General features: G+C 33.1%; 1 long non-coding RNA gene across 1 annotated transcript in view; it reads left to right on the top strand.

The window, feature by feature from the left end:
- Positions 1-13,321, top strand: part of LOC128985733 (uncharacterized) — a 29,916-nt gene extending 16,595 nt beyond the window's left edge. The window contains exon 3 of the long non-coding RNA XR_008490069.1: positions 13,215-13,321. This is a non-coding gene — a long non-coding RNA (uncharacterized LOC128985733). The remainder of the gene's footprint in view (positions 1-13,214) is intronic.
- The last annotated feature ends 1,081 nt before the right edge of the window (positions 13,322-14,402 follow it).

Raw genomic sequence — 14,402 nt, 5'->3', positions numbered from 1 at the left:
AAACGTATTTCAAAACATTATATTTTCATTTAATACTACCAGATACATATTTATTCACAACCGAAGTCACATTTATCCATGGAGGGTATAAGCGTGATAGATGATTTGAATAACTTTCAATCCTCATTGTTTAAAATTTCGAATAATTTGTTATGGATACTAACAAGTATATACTCTTTGTTTACATGTAGTGTGGGATTCAATGATTTAACCCAGGGTTATTGTTTACAGCCAACCACTGAGCTAACGACGTATTGTTGTACTAAGCAATTATCGGTATGGCAGGGTATAGGGTATTTAGGTGTAAGATGTTTGTTTGTAGTCGAGATAATCCAAAGCGAGAGAGAGACTAATAAGCTTAAGAGACTAGATCGTTAAGCCTTGTACATAACAGTTGGAATACTATCGACATTTCCAAGAATCTTAACACAGATTTACCATGCACTTATCTGGGTAACATGATAGAACAAAGGTTTTTTCATTACATCACTTATACTTTAAAAAAATCCAAAGTTATTAGTGCTGCATCGTTAAGAAAGAGAATAATATCTATATGTATGTTATACAAACAATGTTTACCAACTTTCTACCGGGTGGTAAAGGATGTATATTGTATAATTACATAATTTATGGTGTTAGTTCAACCAAAATAAGTACTATTATCTCATACGATTTTAAAACTAGTTTATAAATGGCAGAACATTAAAAAACGTGACACTTATTTTCTAAACTTATTAATTATCCAATTAAGGTAAGGAAATAAAAATACCTTTATCCTTTTTTAAAAACCATTTGTGCATTCATAATGTTTTTAGTAGATAGTAACCATTGGAATGAACACATAACTTTTTTTACAGTAAAAACAACTTGATAAAAACTCGTGTTTAGATAAAGTTGCTAGGTGACGACTCAAACTGGGGCAGTGTTTGTACATGTCAAGTCAGTGCAAATTGCAATGTACTTTACGGGTTTTTGCAGCAATTCTTGGTTACACAATTTCTTTTCTCTTCATATAACTTGTTGGGGTTTCAATTGTAGCTAACATACTTATATTTCCTGCTAAAATAAATATTATTGGTCATAGCTCATAGGCTGGGGTTTTTCACCGTGATATTAAATAGAAGTTAATATGCAGCTTAAGCTATTATTGTAACATCCTATTATAACCAATTTTAAATGGATATAATAGTTTTTAAAATTTTTGATATTATCATTTACACTAATTAAGTAAAGCTAGTTAAAACTAGCAAGTTGCACTTTTTAGAGATTCTCTAGTTTTACCCCTGAGTACGCTAGAGTTAAGTTATACGTTCTACCCTCCATCTCGATTTGGCAAATTTGTTAAATAAACACAAAGTTTCCAAAGTGATGACATTATAAATATGACGTAGAAACCAAAATCTTACTAATCTTACTAATATTATAAATGTGAAAGTTTGTGTGTTTGCTTGTTTGTTTGTTTGTTTGAAGTTCAATCACGCATTAACTACTGAACGGATTGGGCTGAAATTTGGCATGATGATAGCTCACATTCCCAATTAACATATAGGCGATTTCTTATCTCAAAAATCCTTTCGGGCTCCGCCCCAGTGGCTCTGTAGTTCCCCATGTTATCCTTATGAGTAATCAAATTTTTAAAGGGAATTAAAGAATTTAGTCAGCTGTTTCAACTTAAAAGGTTAGTTCTATGATATGAAAAAGCATTAAAAAGTTATAAGATTTACCAACAGGGTGAAGCACTATTATTTTTATTGCATTAATGAAAACAGCTACTTTGAACTAAGCGCCACAAAAAAAAATGTGATACACAATGGGAACTGTCAAAGTAGGATTGTTTACAATTATATGGTTTTAATTTCATAAATAATTTGTAATATTTTTCGAATTAATTTATTTTTCTCTATTGTTTAGGTGAAGTGGTAGAACATTATGGCTAAACTGTGGCCTCCCCCATTGAAAACGTAAAGCTCGAGTATAACTGCAATAAGCATTTTATACTTATATGCCAACCCCGTACGAAGTACGGGTACTCTACAAGCTTTATTCTTCTGTTGTATGTTAAATCTTTTGCGCAAGTAAGATGAGTTTATGTTGCATAGCAATGAAGGATGAGAGAATTCCTTCCTTTCTTACTGACTACGAACAGCTTATTCCTGATCCAGGATTGCATGATAAACCCCATGATCAAGGGAAGCTTTATTCAGTTTTAAACTACCAATGTTTCTTACATCCCGACCAGCCAACCTAAGGAATTTGTAAAGTAGCATACTAATTACTAAGGTTCTAAAATTTAATATATTTCTTGCTACACTACAACTAATCTATTCTTACTACATCCTAGTTTAAAATAAAATGCAATTTCAATGAAAATCGATTTCAAGCTTTACATGGTTGGGGGAATAAGTTGTTTTAGAAATACCCAAATACAAATAAAAGTTAGAGAAACAGAATTGTCACGAGTAACAAAAGACTAACAAGCTTATGAGGGAGATTACGGAGTTATTCTTGGAAACAAGTTGGACACCTTGGTCTTGTTATGAGACCAAATGTTTTTGGAAACAATCTAGCAGTATCTACCTTATATACTTGCAAGACTTATAAGTAAACTATAGTTTGAAATCAATGAAATGGTAATTGTGTTTGACTTATATTACATCCGGTTTGTTGTAGAGTGGTAATATAGATATAAAACTTTAGATTTTGATGTGCACCATCATCGCATTATCAGTCGCAATTACTCTTAATAATGGATTCAGAGCACAAAATCTTTAGGAACAAAATGGTACAATCAAAATCGCGAAAACATTTTATCGTGTTTATTAGGGTTATGTTTTTAATGCCTTTCAGCAATCTTGCATATCTTTACAACCATGTCTGCAGCTTTTAGTGTAGGCCCTACTTTAATCCTTAAACTCCTCATTGTATTTTTTTACACTTTTATTAAAATCAGTACAAAAATTTACATGTTTAAAGTTAATTATGCGTATACATCATAACGTTACAAAACATAAACCAAAACTGAATTAACCCAATGCTAGAAAGCAATATTGGTTATGAAGTGTTTCATGTCCTACATTTGCATCCTAAAACGCTACGCTCTAGTCCATACCCGCTACACATTTCTACAGAATAAGGCCTAGAGGGCCTTGTCAATATTACACAGCTAAAATTAATTGATGATTGACGGTATTTGAACCCGGTAATCCAGAGACCAAATCCCTCTACTCTACACTAGATCACCTTACTCCCTATACTATTTATTCATCTCTAAGATTTCTCACTGTTAGACCTTTTAAATTTACAATCCATCTCTTCCAGGGATTTGTGATTATTAATGAATCCTGGTTACATAAATATGAAGTTACAGTCAAATTACTAATTCAACATAAATGGTATTTTTGTATTAGTAAACATTCAAATCATATGTAGAAATCTCAGTGTGAATGTTGTGTTATTCTTGCTGAGAGCCACCACGGGCTCCACTGTAGTAATTATGTCGACGCACGAAGCTGCTGACAGACAGCAAACAACGGACCGCCTCAAGGAGACTACCCGATTAATATTCTCGCTTCGACTTTGACTTGACACTGTTTATCTTATCCCTTCTTGACAGGAAAATATTAATTTCAGTAAGGGGAAACCCCATTTATCACTAGAAAATGGCGCAGTAATTTTCTTAAAATTTTTGTTGTTGTGATATAAATATTATACAAATTGTACGAATTTTCTGTATACCGTTAAGATCCTTACTCACAAGAGTATGCTGGTTTATATTAAAGTGGGCCGAAAATTTGCATGAATTGTATTTTGGTCATACAAGTAGTATTGGCTTACATGATTGTATTTTAGCGAATTTCCCATATAGGGAATAAGCTATTACCGTAGGTCTCATGGTAAGACTTAGACCCGGGACCGATTTACTTTTTCGTTTTGAGGTCCCCAGAGACCAAAAACACCATCCGTTCAAATTCATATATTTATATATATATATGTCCGTTAGCGCGATAACTCGAGCAAAAATGATCCGATTTTGATGAAATTGGGTACAAACGTGTAAACCTACGTTTATTCGAACGAGTTCGCGAACCAGCATAAATCGGACTATGGGAACAGGGGTTTATGGGGGTTTTATGGGGTAATAATGGGGTTTTCCCATTTTTTACCCTAAAAACAAAAAAAATTCAATTTCTTTCTCAACCATTTTGTAGAGCTTAATAAAAGAAATAATTTATTATATTGAAGCGCTGTTGTACAGCTAACGGTCACTGAGAAAATTCAAAAATAGTGCAAGTAAAATCACCTATGTTATTCTTATGGAGAAAATGAAAACTGTTGTAGTTTACTTGTTTATGGATATACATATTGATAAAAGTGGCAAATTTATTTATTTCATCCTATACTATTGACATATGGTCAAAAAACACTTTTTACCTTCCCCGTAGCAGCAAACCTAAACACTTGTTAAATCTAATGTTATTTAAATTGGAGATAAATATGTCTTATTTATGGAAATATTTTAGTAAAAATGTAATCAGACAAGTTGAAATTCGCTTAGTCTGCAGGTTTGCTACGGCGGGGGTATTTTATGTCATACGTTACAAATTATAATATAGCCTATATTGGCGCTTATAATAAGGTTATTCTGTGTGCTATACACTTCCAAGAAATATTTCACAGTATAATATCCGCACTAGCATTTCGAACACTCTGAGGTAGTGTGTTTTACACTATAAGCCTACATGTTCAGCAGCATAGAAATATTACACGGTAAAATATCTGCAGCAGCGTTATGAACACTCGTAGTGGTGTTTTATACAACTATACACTTATATCCCAGTTCAGCAGCATAAAAATATTACACGGTAAAATATCTGCAGCAGTGTTATGAACACTGTAGTGGTATGTTTTATACAACTATACACCTATATCGCAGTTCAGCAGCATAAAAATATTACACGGTAAAATATCTGCAGCAGCGTTATGAACACTGTAGTGGTGTGTTTTATACAACTATACACCTATATCGCAGTTCAACAGCATACAATTATCACACTGTAAAATATCTGCAGCAGCGTTATGAACACTGTAGTGGTGTGTTTTATACAACTATACACCTATATCGCAGTTCAACAGCATAAAATTATCACACTGTAAAATATCTGCAGCAGCGTTATGAACACTGTAGTGGTGTGTTTTATACAACTATACACCTATATCGCAGTTCAGCAGCATAAAAATATTACACGGTAAAATATCTGCAGCAGCGTTATGAACAATGTAGTGGTGTGTTTTATACAAATATACACCTATATCGCAGTTCAGCAGGATAGAAATATTACATAGTAAAATATCTGCAGCAGCGTTATGAACAATGTAGTGGTGTGTTTTATACAAATATACACCTATATCGCAGTTCAGCAGGATAGAAATATTACATAGTAAAATATCTGCAGCAGCGTTATGAACAATGTAGTGGTGTGTTTTATACAAGTATACTCCTATATCGCAGTTCAGCAGGATAGAAATATTACACGGTAAAATATCTGCAGCAACGTTATGAACACTGTAGTGGTGTGTTTTATACAACTATACACCTATATCGCAGTTCAACAGCATAAAATTATCACACTGTAAAATATCTGCAGCAGCGTTATGAACACTGTAGTGGTGTGTTTTATACAACTATACACCTATATCGCAGTTCAGCAGCATAAAAATATTACACGGTAAAATATCTGCAGCAACGTTATGAACACTGTAGTGGTGTAATTTATACAACTATACACCTATATCGCAGTTCAACAGCATAAAATTATCACACTGTAAAATATCTGCAGCAGCGTAATGAACACTGTAGTGGTGTGTTTTATACAACTATACTCCTATATCGCAGTTCAGCAGGATAGAAATATTACACGGTAAAATATCTGCAGCAGCGTTATGAACACTGTAGTGGTGTGTTTTATACAACTATACACCTATATCGCAGTTCAGCAGCATAAAAATATTACACGGTAAAATATCTGCAGCAGCGTTATTAACAATTTAGTGGTGTGTTTTATACAAATATACACCTATATCGCAGTTCAGCAGGATAGAAATATTACATAGTAAAATATCTGCAGCAGCGTTATGACCACGGTAGTGGTTTTATACAAGTATACTCCTATATCGCAGTTCAGCAGGATAGAAATATTACACGGTAAAATATCTGCAGCAACGTTATGAACACTGTAGTGGTGTGTTTTATACAACTATACACCTATATCGCAGTTCAACAGCATAAAATTATCACACTGTAAAATATCTGCAGCAGCGTTATGAACACTGTAGTGGTGTGTTTTATACAACTATACTCCTATATCGCAGTTCAGCAGGATAGAAATATTACACGGTAAAATATCTGCAGCAGCGTTATGAACACTGTAGTAGTGTGTTTTATACAAATATACACCTATATCGCAGTTCAGCAGCATAAAAATATTACACGGTAAAATATATGCAGCAGCGTTATGAACAATGTAGTGGTGTGTTTTATACAAATATACACCTATATCGCAGTTCAACAGCATAAAATTATCACACTGTAAAATATCTGCAGCAGCGTCCTGTAGTGGTGTGTTTTATACAACTATACACCTATATCGCAGTTCAGCAGCATAAAAATATTACAGGGTAAAATATCTGCAGCAGCGTTATGAACAATGTAGTGGTGTGTTTTATACAAATATACACCCATATCGCAGTTCAGCAGGATAGAAATATTACATAGTAAAATATCTGCAGCAGCGTTATGAACACGGTAGTGGTTTTATACAAGTATACTCCTATATCGCAGTTCAGCAGGATAGAAATATTACACGGTAAAATATCTGCAGCAACGTTATGAACACTGTAGTGGTGTGTTTTATACAACTATACACCTATATCGCAGTTCAACAGCATAAAATTATCACACTGTAAAATATCTGCAGCAGCGTTATGAACACTGTAGTGGTGTGTTTTATACAACTATACTCCTATATCGCAGTTCAGCAGGATAGAAATATTACACGGTAAAATATCTGCAGCAGCGTTATGAACACTGTAGTGGTGTGTTTTATACAAATATACACCTATAACGCAGTTAAGCAGCATAAAAATATTACACGGTAAAATATATGCAGCAGCGTTATGAACAATGTAGTGGTGTGTTTTATACAAATATACACCTATATCGCAGTTCAACAGCATAAAATTATCACACTGTAAAATATCTGCAGCAGCGTTATGAACACTGTAGTGGTGTGTTTTATACAACTATACACCTATATCGCAGTTCAGCAGCATAAAAATATTACAGGGTAAAATATCTGCAGCAGCGTTATGAACAATGTAGTGGTGTGTTTTATACAAATATACACCTATATCGCAGTTCAGCAGGATATAAATATTACATAGTAAAATATCTGCAGCAGCGTTATGAACAATGTAGTGGTGTGTTTTATACAAATATACACCTATATCGCAGTTCAGCAGGATAGATATATTACATAGTAAAATATCTGCAGCAGCGTTATGAACACGGTAGTGGTTTTATACAAGTATACTCCTATATCGCAGTTCAGCAGGATAGAAATATTACACGGTAAAATATCTGCAGCAACGTTATGAACACTGTATTGGTGTATTTTATACAACTATACACCTATATCGCAGTTCAACAGCATAAAATTATCACACTGTAAAATATCTGCAGCAGCGTTATGAACACTGTAGTGGTGTGTTTTATACAACTATACACCTATATCGCAGTTCAGCAGCATAAAAATATTACACGATAAAATATCTGCAGCAACGTTATGAACACTGTAGTGGTGTGTTTTATACAACTATACACCTATATCGCAGTTCAGCAGCATAAAAATATTACACGGTAAAATATATGCACCAGCGTTATGAACAATGTAGTGGTGTGTTTTTTACAAATATACACCTATATCGCAGTTCAGCAGGATAGGAATATTACATAGTAAAATATCTGCAGCAGCGTTATGAACACGGTAGTGGTTTTATACAAGTATACTCCTATATCGCAGTTCAGCAGGATAGAAATATTACACGGTAAAATATCTGCAGCAACGTTATGAACACTGTAGTGGTGTGTTTTATACAACTATACACCTATATCGCAGTTCAACAGCATAAAATTATCACACTGTAAAATATCTGCAGCAGCGTTATGAACACTGTAGTGGTGTGTTTTATACAACTATACACCTATATCGCAGTTCAGCAGCATAAAAATATTACACGGTAAAATATCTGCAGCAGCGTTATGAACAATGTAGTGGTGTGTTTTATACAAATATACACCTATATCGCAGTTCAGCAGGATATAAATATTACATAGTAAAATATCTGCAGCAGCGTTATGAACACAATAGTGGTTTTATACAAGTATACTCCTATATCGCAGTTCAGCAGAATAGATATATTATACAGTAAATATCTGCAGCAGCGTTATGAACACTCGTAGTGTTGTGTTTTATACAAGTATTCTCCTATATCGCAGATCAGCAGGATAGAAACATTACACAGTAAAATATCCGCAGCAGCGTTATGAACACTGTAGTGGTGTGTTTTATACAACTATACACCTATATCGCAGTTCAGTTGGTTAGAAATATTAAAATAGCCAAAATATGTGCAACTAAAACACCCCAGCTAAAAATATAGAAAAATTATACTACGTTGGTTGGTGTGCAAACGTAAGAAGCTGTGAGAAAAACCAATTAAAAGCCGTGAGAAGCTGCACGGTAAAATATCTGCAGCAGCGTTATGAACACTCGTAGTGGTGTGTTTTATACAACTATACGCCTATATTAGCAGCATAGATACGTTACACAGTCAAATGGCCGTTGCAGCAGTTTTATCTGTGATAAATGTGCTTGGTGGCTGATAGGAAAGCTGCATGGCCCATAATTTATGTCAATTTCTATTCAATACCTGGACTGATATAATTATTTTATTTCTGGGGTAGTAATGTTAACTTTGATAATTCTTTCATCAATATACAAATAATTTTCCACTGTAATTAATTATTGATAAATGTGAACAGGTGAATTCGATCGTATTGCTCGTTCTTAATATTTCTTAATGCATATTTTCTTCATATTTGATATTTAGAAATTTGTTATGTTTTGAAGATAATGGAAAGGAAACAGGTTTAAAGTTGTAACAGTTTCTAAGCAACTTCTTATAATTCTTTTCCAAGTAATCTCCCAGATTGTCCTTTATTATGATACTTTAAAGAGCACATAATTTATTTGATTTATCAACCAAAAATAAAACCGCTTACCAACAATTAATTCCATAATGGTTCTTGTTATAAAAATTTACTGATATTGTTCTTAAAGGCAAGATAAAGTCGTTTTTTAATGAAGCTCTGTAAATGAAGTAAATTACATTCCTACGTAAACCCACATAATAGACTTGGACCGAAATAAAATAAGCTTGAATTATGTTCAAAAGTTTCCCTTCATTACTCACGTCCTAAAGTTAGGATATAAATAAAGTTGATCTTGATTTAGTGTAACCGGCCAACCCTTGCTGTGTAGAGGCGGGTGGTTTGCGTTATTAAATGGTGATAACTATTCGGTTATATTTAAAAGATTTCCTTCAGCAATTATCTAAACTTTCAGTCGTTTTGACAATTTCTTCAGCTTTTTCTAAATTTAAATTATGTTTATATTAGTCAACTTCTTACGTTTGCACACCAACCAACGTAGTATAATTTTTCTATATTATAAGCTGGGGTTTTTGGTTGCACATACCTTTGTGCTATTTTATTTACATGTGTCAGTACTATTACGTCTAAGATTCGACAAAAGCTGTAATGAGAAATAGTTAGATTGGTTAATAAAGATAAAAAATTTTAATGACCCATCCTATAGTATAACACATCTACAATAGCCATAATATTCTACCACTGCATGTAAACCATAGAGAAAATTAAATTATCAAACATTCGCACAGTATCACAAACTATATTCATTAAATTTAAAACATAAACATAGCTGAAAACAATCCTGCTTCGACAGTTCTCATTTCATATCACAGCTTTTTGTCGCTGCTTAGTTCAAATTAGCTGTTGTCATGAATGAAAAAAAAAAAATTATAGTGCTGTACCCCGTTGGTAAACCTTATAACTTTTTAATACTATTGTATATCATAGAACCATATTGAACCAACCTAAATAGTTGAAACAGCAGACTAAATTCTTTAATTCCTTTTAAATATGAATATTCATAAGGTTAACATAAATAACTACAGAGCCACTGGTGCGGAGCCCGAGAGGATTTTTGGAAAAGAATAGGCCTATATGTTAATCGGGAATGTAAGCTTTCATCATGCCAAATTTCAGCCCAATCCGTCGAGTAGTTAACGGGTGATTGAATTCCAAACAAACAAACAAACATACATACAAACAAACAAACATACATACAAACAAACAAACAAACACCCAAACTTTCACATTTATAATATTAGTAAGGCAAGACAAAATAAGATATAACTTTGGCCTTATGTTATATATCTTTATAACCTGATAGCACAATAAAGATCAATAACACATGATACCTTTTCCTGCCCAAAGCCTTTTAGGAAGAAATTTAGATTCTGTTTTTGAAACATGAGCAGGCATTTAATCAGGATATTCTCCAGTTTAGAGTTATCAATTGGAGTATTTTTTCAGATTCGACGAGGAGTTTGTATAAATAAACTGCTGCATAAATATACTATTATAACAGCATATGAACATATTATATATATGGTGCAGTAGCTAGAGGTGATAAGTCGCGGGAGCCTGTGTACAGGTATAACAGGCGGTCCTGTGTGAGGTAGCGCCTGTGCCAGAAGGCTTATGGCTCAGATTATGACGTCATTTTCTAGACTTTCGTGCTTTATCACCTGTAATACTTTTCTCTTTAAAACCAGATAATAATAAATCACAACCTTTATGTTTTGGCAAGTTTACAGTGACAACGTTTACTTTTTAGCAATGGGCAAACATATTTAGTAAGTCATGGCTTCATTGGAATGAATCTCTAATCACTTGTTCTTATTGTATATCACATATATATATATATATATATATATATATATATATATATATATATATACAGGGTGAATAAAAAGTCAAGACCCCCCCTCTATTATTTTTCCAAGTAATTATACAGAGATATCCTTTTGGTGGTGAAGAAATCTTAGCAAAAAGTTTCATTTTATCATTTTGAAATTTTTGAGTGTCCCCCCAAAAGGGGGGATTTGGGGGGCAACTCAAATATTTTAAATGTAAACCCCCTTCAAGTGACACCTCATTTTGAAGTGTTTACAAAAACTTAAAGAATGGTGAAAACTAGAGGTCGCTATCTCTTCTCAATCCAAAATGGTAGCCCGTCAAATGTTGTGGAAAATCAACGGTAAAATTGTTAATTTTGGCTGCCATTTTGGATAGAGAAGAGATAGCGAGCTCTGGTTTTCACCATTCTTTAAGTTTTTGTAAACACTTCAAAATGATGTGTCACTTGAAGGGGGTTTACATCAAAAATTTTTGAGTGCCCCCAAAAGGGGGGGATTCGGGGGACAACTAAAAATGTTTCAATAGAAACCCCTATCAAGTGACACCTCATTTTGAAGTGTTTAAAAAAAACTTAAAGAATGGTGAAAACCAGAGCTCGCTATCTCTTCTCTATCCAAAATGGCAGCCAATATTAACAATTTTACCATTGATTTTCCACAACATTTGACGGGCTACCATTTTTGATAGAGAAGAGATAGCGACCTCTAGTTTTCACCATTCTTTAAGTTTTTGTAAACACTTCAAAATGAGGTGTCACTTGAAGGGGGTTTACATTTAAAATATTTGAGTTGCCCCCCGAATCCCCCCTTTTGGGGGGACACTCAAAAATTTCAAAATGATAAAATGAAACTTCCTGGTAAGATTGCTCGACCACCAAAAGGACATATCTGTATATTTACGTGGAAAAATATTAGAGGGGGGGGGGTCTTGACCTTTTATTCACCCTGTATATATATTATATCGCCTGTCTTTTTTAATTTCATTAACTTATTTAAAGTCGTGCCAATGGTCTTTACTATTATTGCTTATAACTGCTAGAATTGACTGTACCCGAATGGAAACCCTGTAAGAAATTAAGAATTTAAGGAAGAAATTTTAATGGGCATAATTGTATTTCACATAAAAGTTTAATTATGTTTTTATGCAGAGGAAATTTAAAAAAATCCAAGAAAATTAATTGTGTTCATATTTGTTAATCACATATTCATAGAGTAATAATGTGTTACTAAATGTAAATAAGCAAAAATATTATTATCCTCAATAGTTATCCTTTTTTGAAAGTAATACACAACTTAAATCAAACATGAGTTAAATCTTGTTAATAGGCAAGCCCATTTGTAATGCCAAGGCAGGGAAGGTATTTCAAAAAAATTACGTTAAAAAGAAATTTTTAAGTCAGGAAGATGTATGGGAAATGTCAAAAAGTTTCCTCTCCCTGGGGATGTCAGATAATTGGGGTATAAATAAAGTTGATCATGATTTAGAATGGCTGACTGCCCCACGCCTCACACCCCGTGCCCAGAGGCTGAATAATGTTACTGCAATTAATGCTAACTGAGTGGGCCAACGGAATTACTGCTTAATGTAACCGTGCTTTGTGTTCCAATTACAGTTTCGTACAAATTATCTGTTGTATCATTTGAAAAAATACAGGATTAGTCGTTTAAAATACACAGAAGCATTACTTACATATAATAAGTTAATAAGTTAATATTATAAGTAATGGAATAGTGTTTGTTTAAAACTATAAAGGCACGTGTGTAAAAAATAAATTAAGTTTTGTTCCAAATGTAAACTTTTTCATGACGAAACTTGTTTTATCTCAACTTCTTGTCTCATTTAGATGATTATGGCCAGGTTTTGAATTATGATGCATTTAGATTAGTGTTTATTTTTTTATTAAGATCACAAATTAATGTTTGCCACTATACAAACATTTCAACCATCTCTAGACACCATCCAGGCCAAAGAATAAAACCACGTTTACTTAGAGTATAAATAACTAATTTATTTATTTCTGATTTATAAGACTGACATTCTGCATGTAGTAAGGCATTATTTGTTTTCATTCATATATATTGTTGTGTTTCAGTACTGAATTGAAGCAAATTCCCGCGTTGAAGAGAAGCCGACCAGACCAAGATGGCGGCGTTTGTGGCGAAGCAGATGGTGGGGAACAAGCTGAACGCTGTTAAAGGTGAGTTGTATTTAAACTCATAAACCACCAAATCTCGTCACATTCCTAGGTTTTGGTAATCAATGTCTGCCTGTTAGAACAGTCTGTCAACAAAAAATTTTAGAGTTTATAAAAGCAACGTCTACATTTATAGGAAAACGGTTTGTTCCTTATTGGAAATTGCAAAAGGTATTTATAGGTACGGGTTATATTTTAATTTTTCTTAAAAGCCTTTAGTAAACTAAAATGGCCATTTAGAATATTCATATATCGATTATTCACAGCTATCCTTAAATTTAAAATACACCGCCACAACAAACCTGCAGACTGAATTCCAACTTGCCTGATTTGACTTTCAATTAAATCCATTTCAATAACATTAAATTTAATGAATATCTAGGTTTGCTGCTACAGGGAGGGTTATAAAGTGTGCTTTGTATTAAAATTATTAATAGCTTAGTAGTATAAAATAAATTAATTTGCCGAGTTTGATCAAAATACATCCATAAACAAGCAAATTACAATAGTTTTCTTATCCTCCTTAATAAAAATTCAATATCAGAAGATATTTATTTATACTACATTATGTTGTGTTAAGATGTTTATAAACGTTTAAAATTATATTTAATTCGTGTCAAAGTATTTTTTATGTTCAACACTACCTAGGTCACAAAATGCAGATATCATTCCCATTTACTCAAACATAGAAAACTCGTTATTAGTTTTATCGATGCAAATCGATTATTGAACATGAGCGACTCGTGTACTGGTGAAAAATGCACCGCTATAGTTGCAAGTGCAGGCCAAAGCCGTCCTCTACCAATTCCAATTATTGTTTAGCCAAACAAAGAGTTAATTGTTAATCTATGTTATTGCAATCGTTTGTTCATATAAATTGAATCAGTATGCGTCACTTCCCTTTAATGTTTACAATTATTAGCTATCATAGTTTCTATTTAGTTCTAATAATAACCTTTGAGTTATAGACATTCTGTAGTTTTAAACAGTATATAAAACTTTGTCGGTGTCCTCAGAGATTTTAACAGGACATTTGAAATTTAATTAAGATAAAATTGATAATATGATAGTGATAACTAGCTTGAA

Source organism: Macrosteles quadrilineatus, unplaced genomic scaffold (assembly GCF_028750875.1).
Source record: "Macrosteles quadrilineatus isolate MER2022 unplaced genomic scaffold, UCM_ALF_1.0 Scaffold_2__2_contigs__length_208266976, whole genome shotgun sequence".
Classification (NCBI taxonomy): Eukaryota; Metazoa; Arthropoda; class Insecta; order Hemiptera; family Cicadellidae; genus Macrosteles; species Macrosteles quadrilineatus.
The sequence above is the reverse complement of the archived record's forward strand: the minus strand, read 5'-3'. Positions and strand labels throughout refer to the sequence as shown.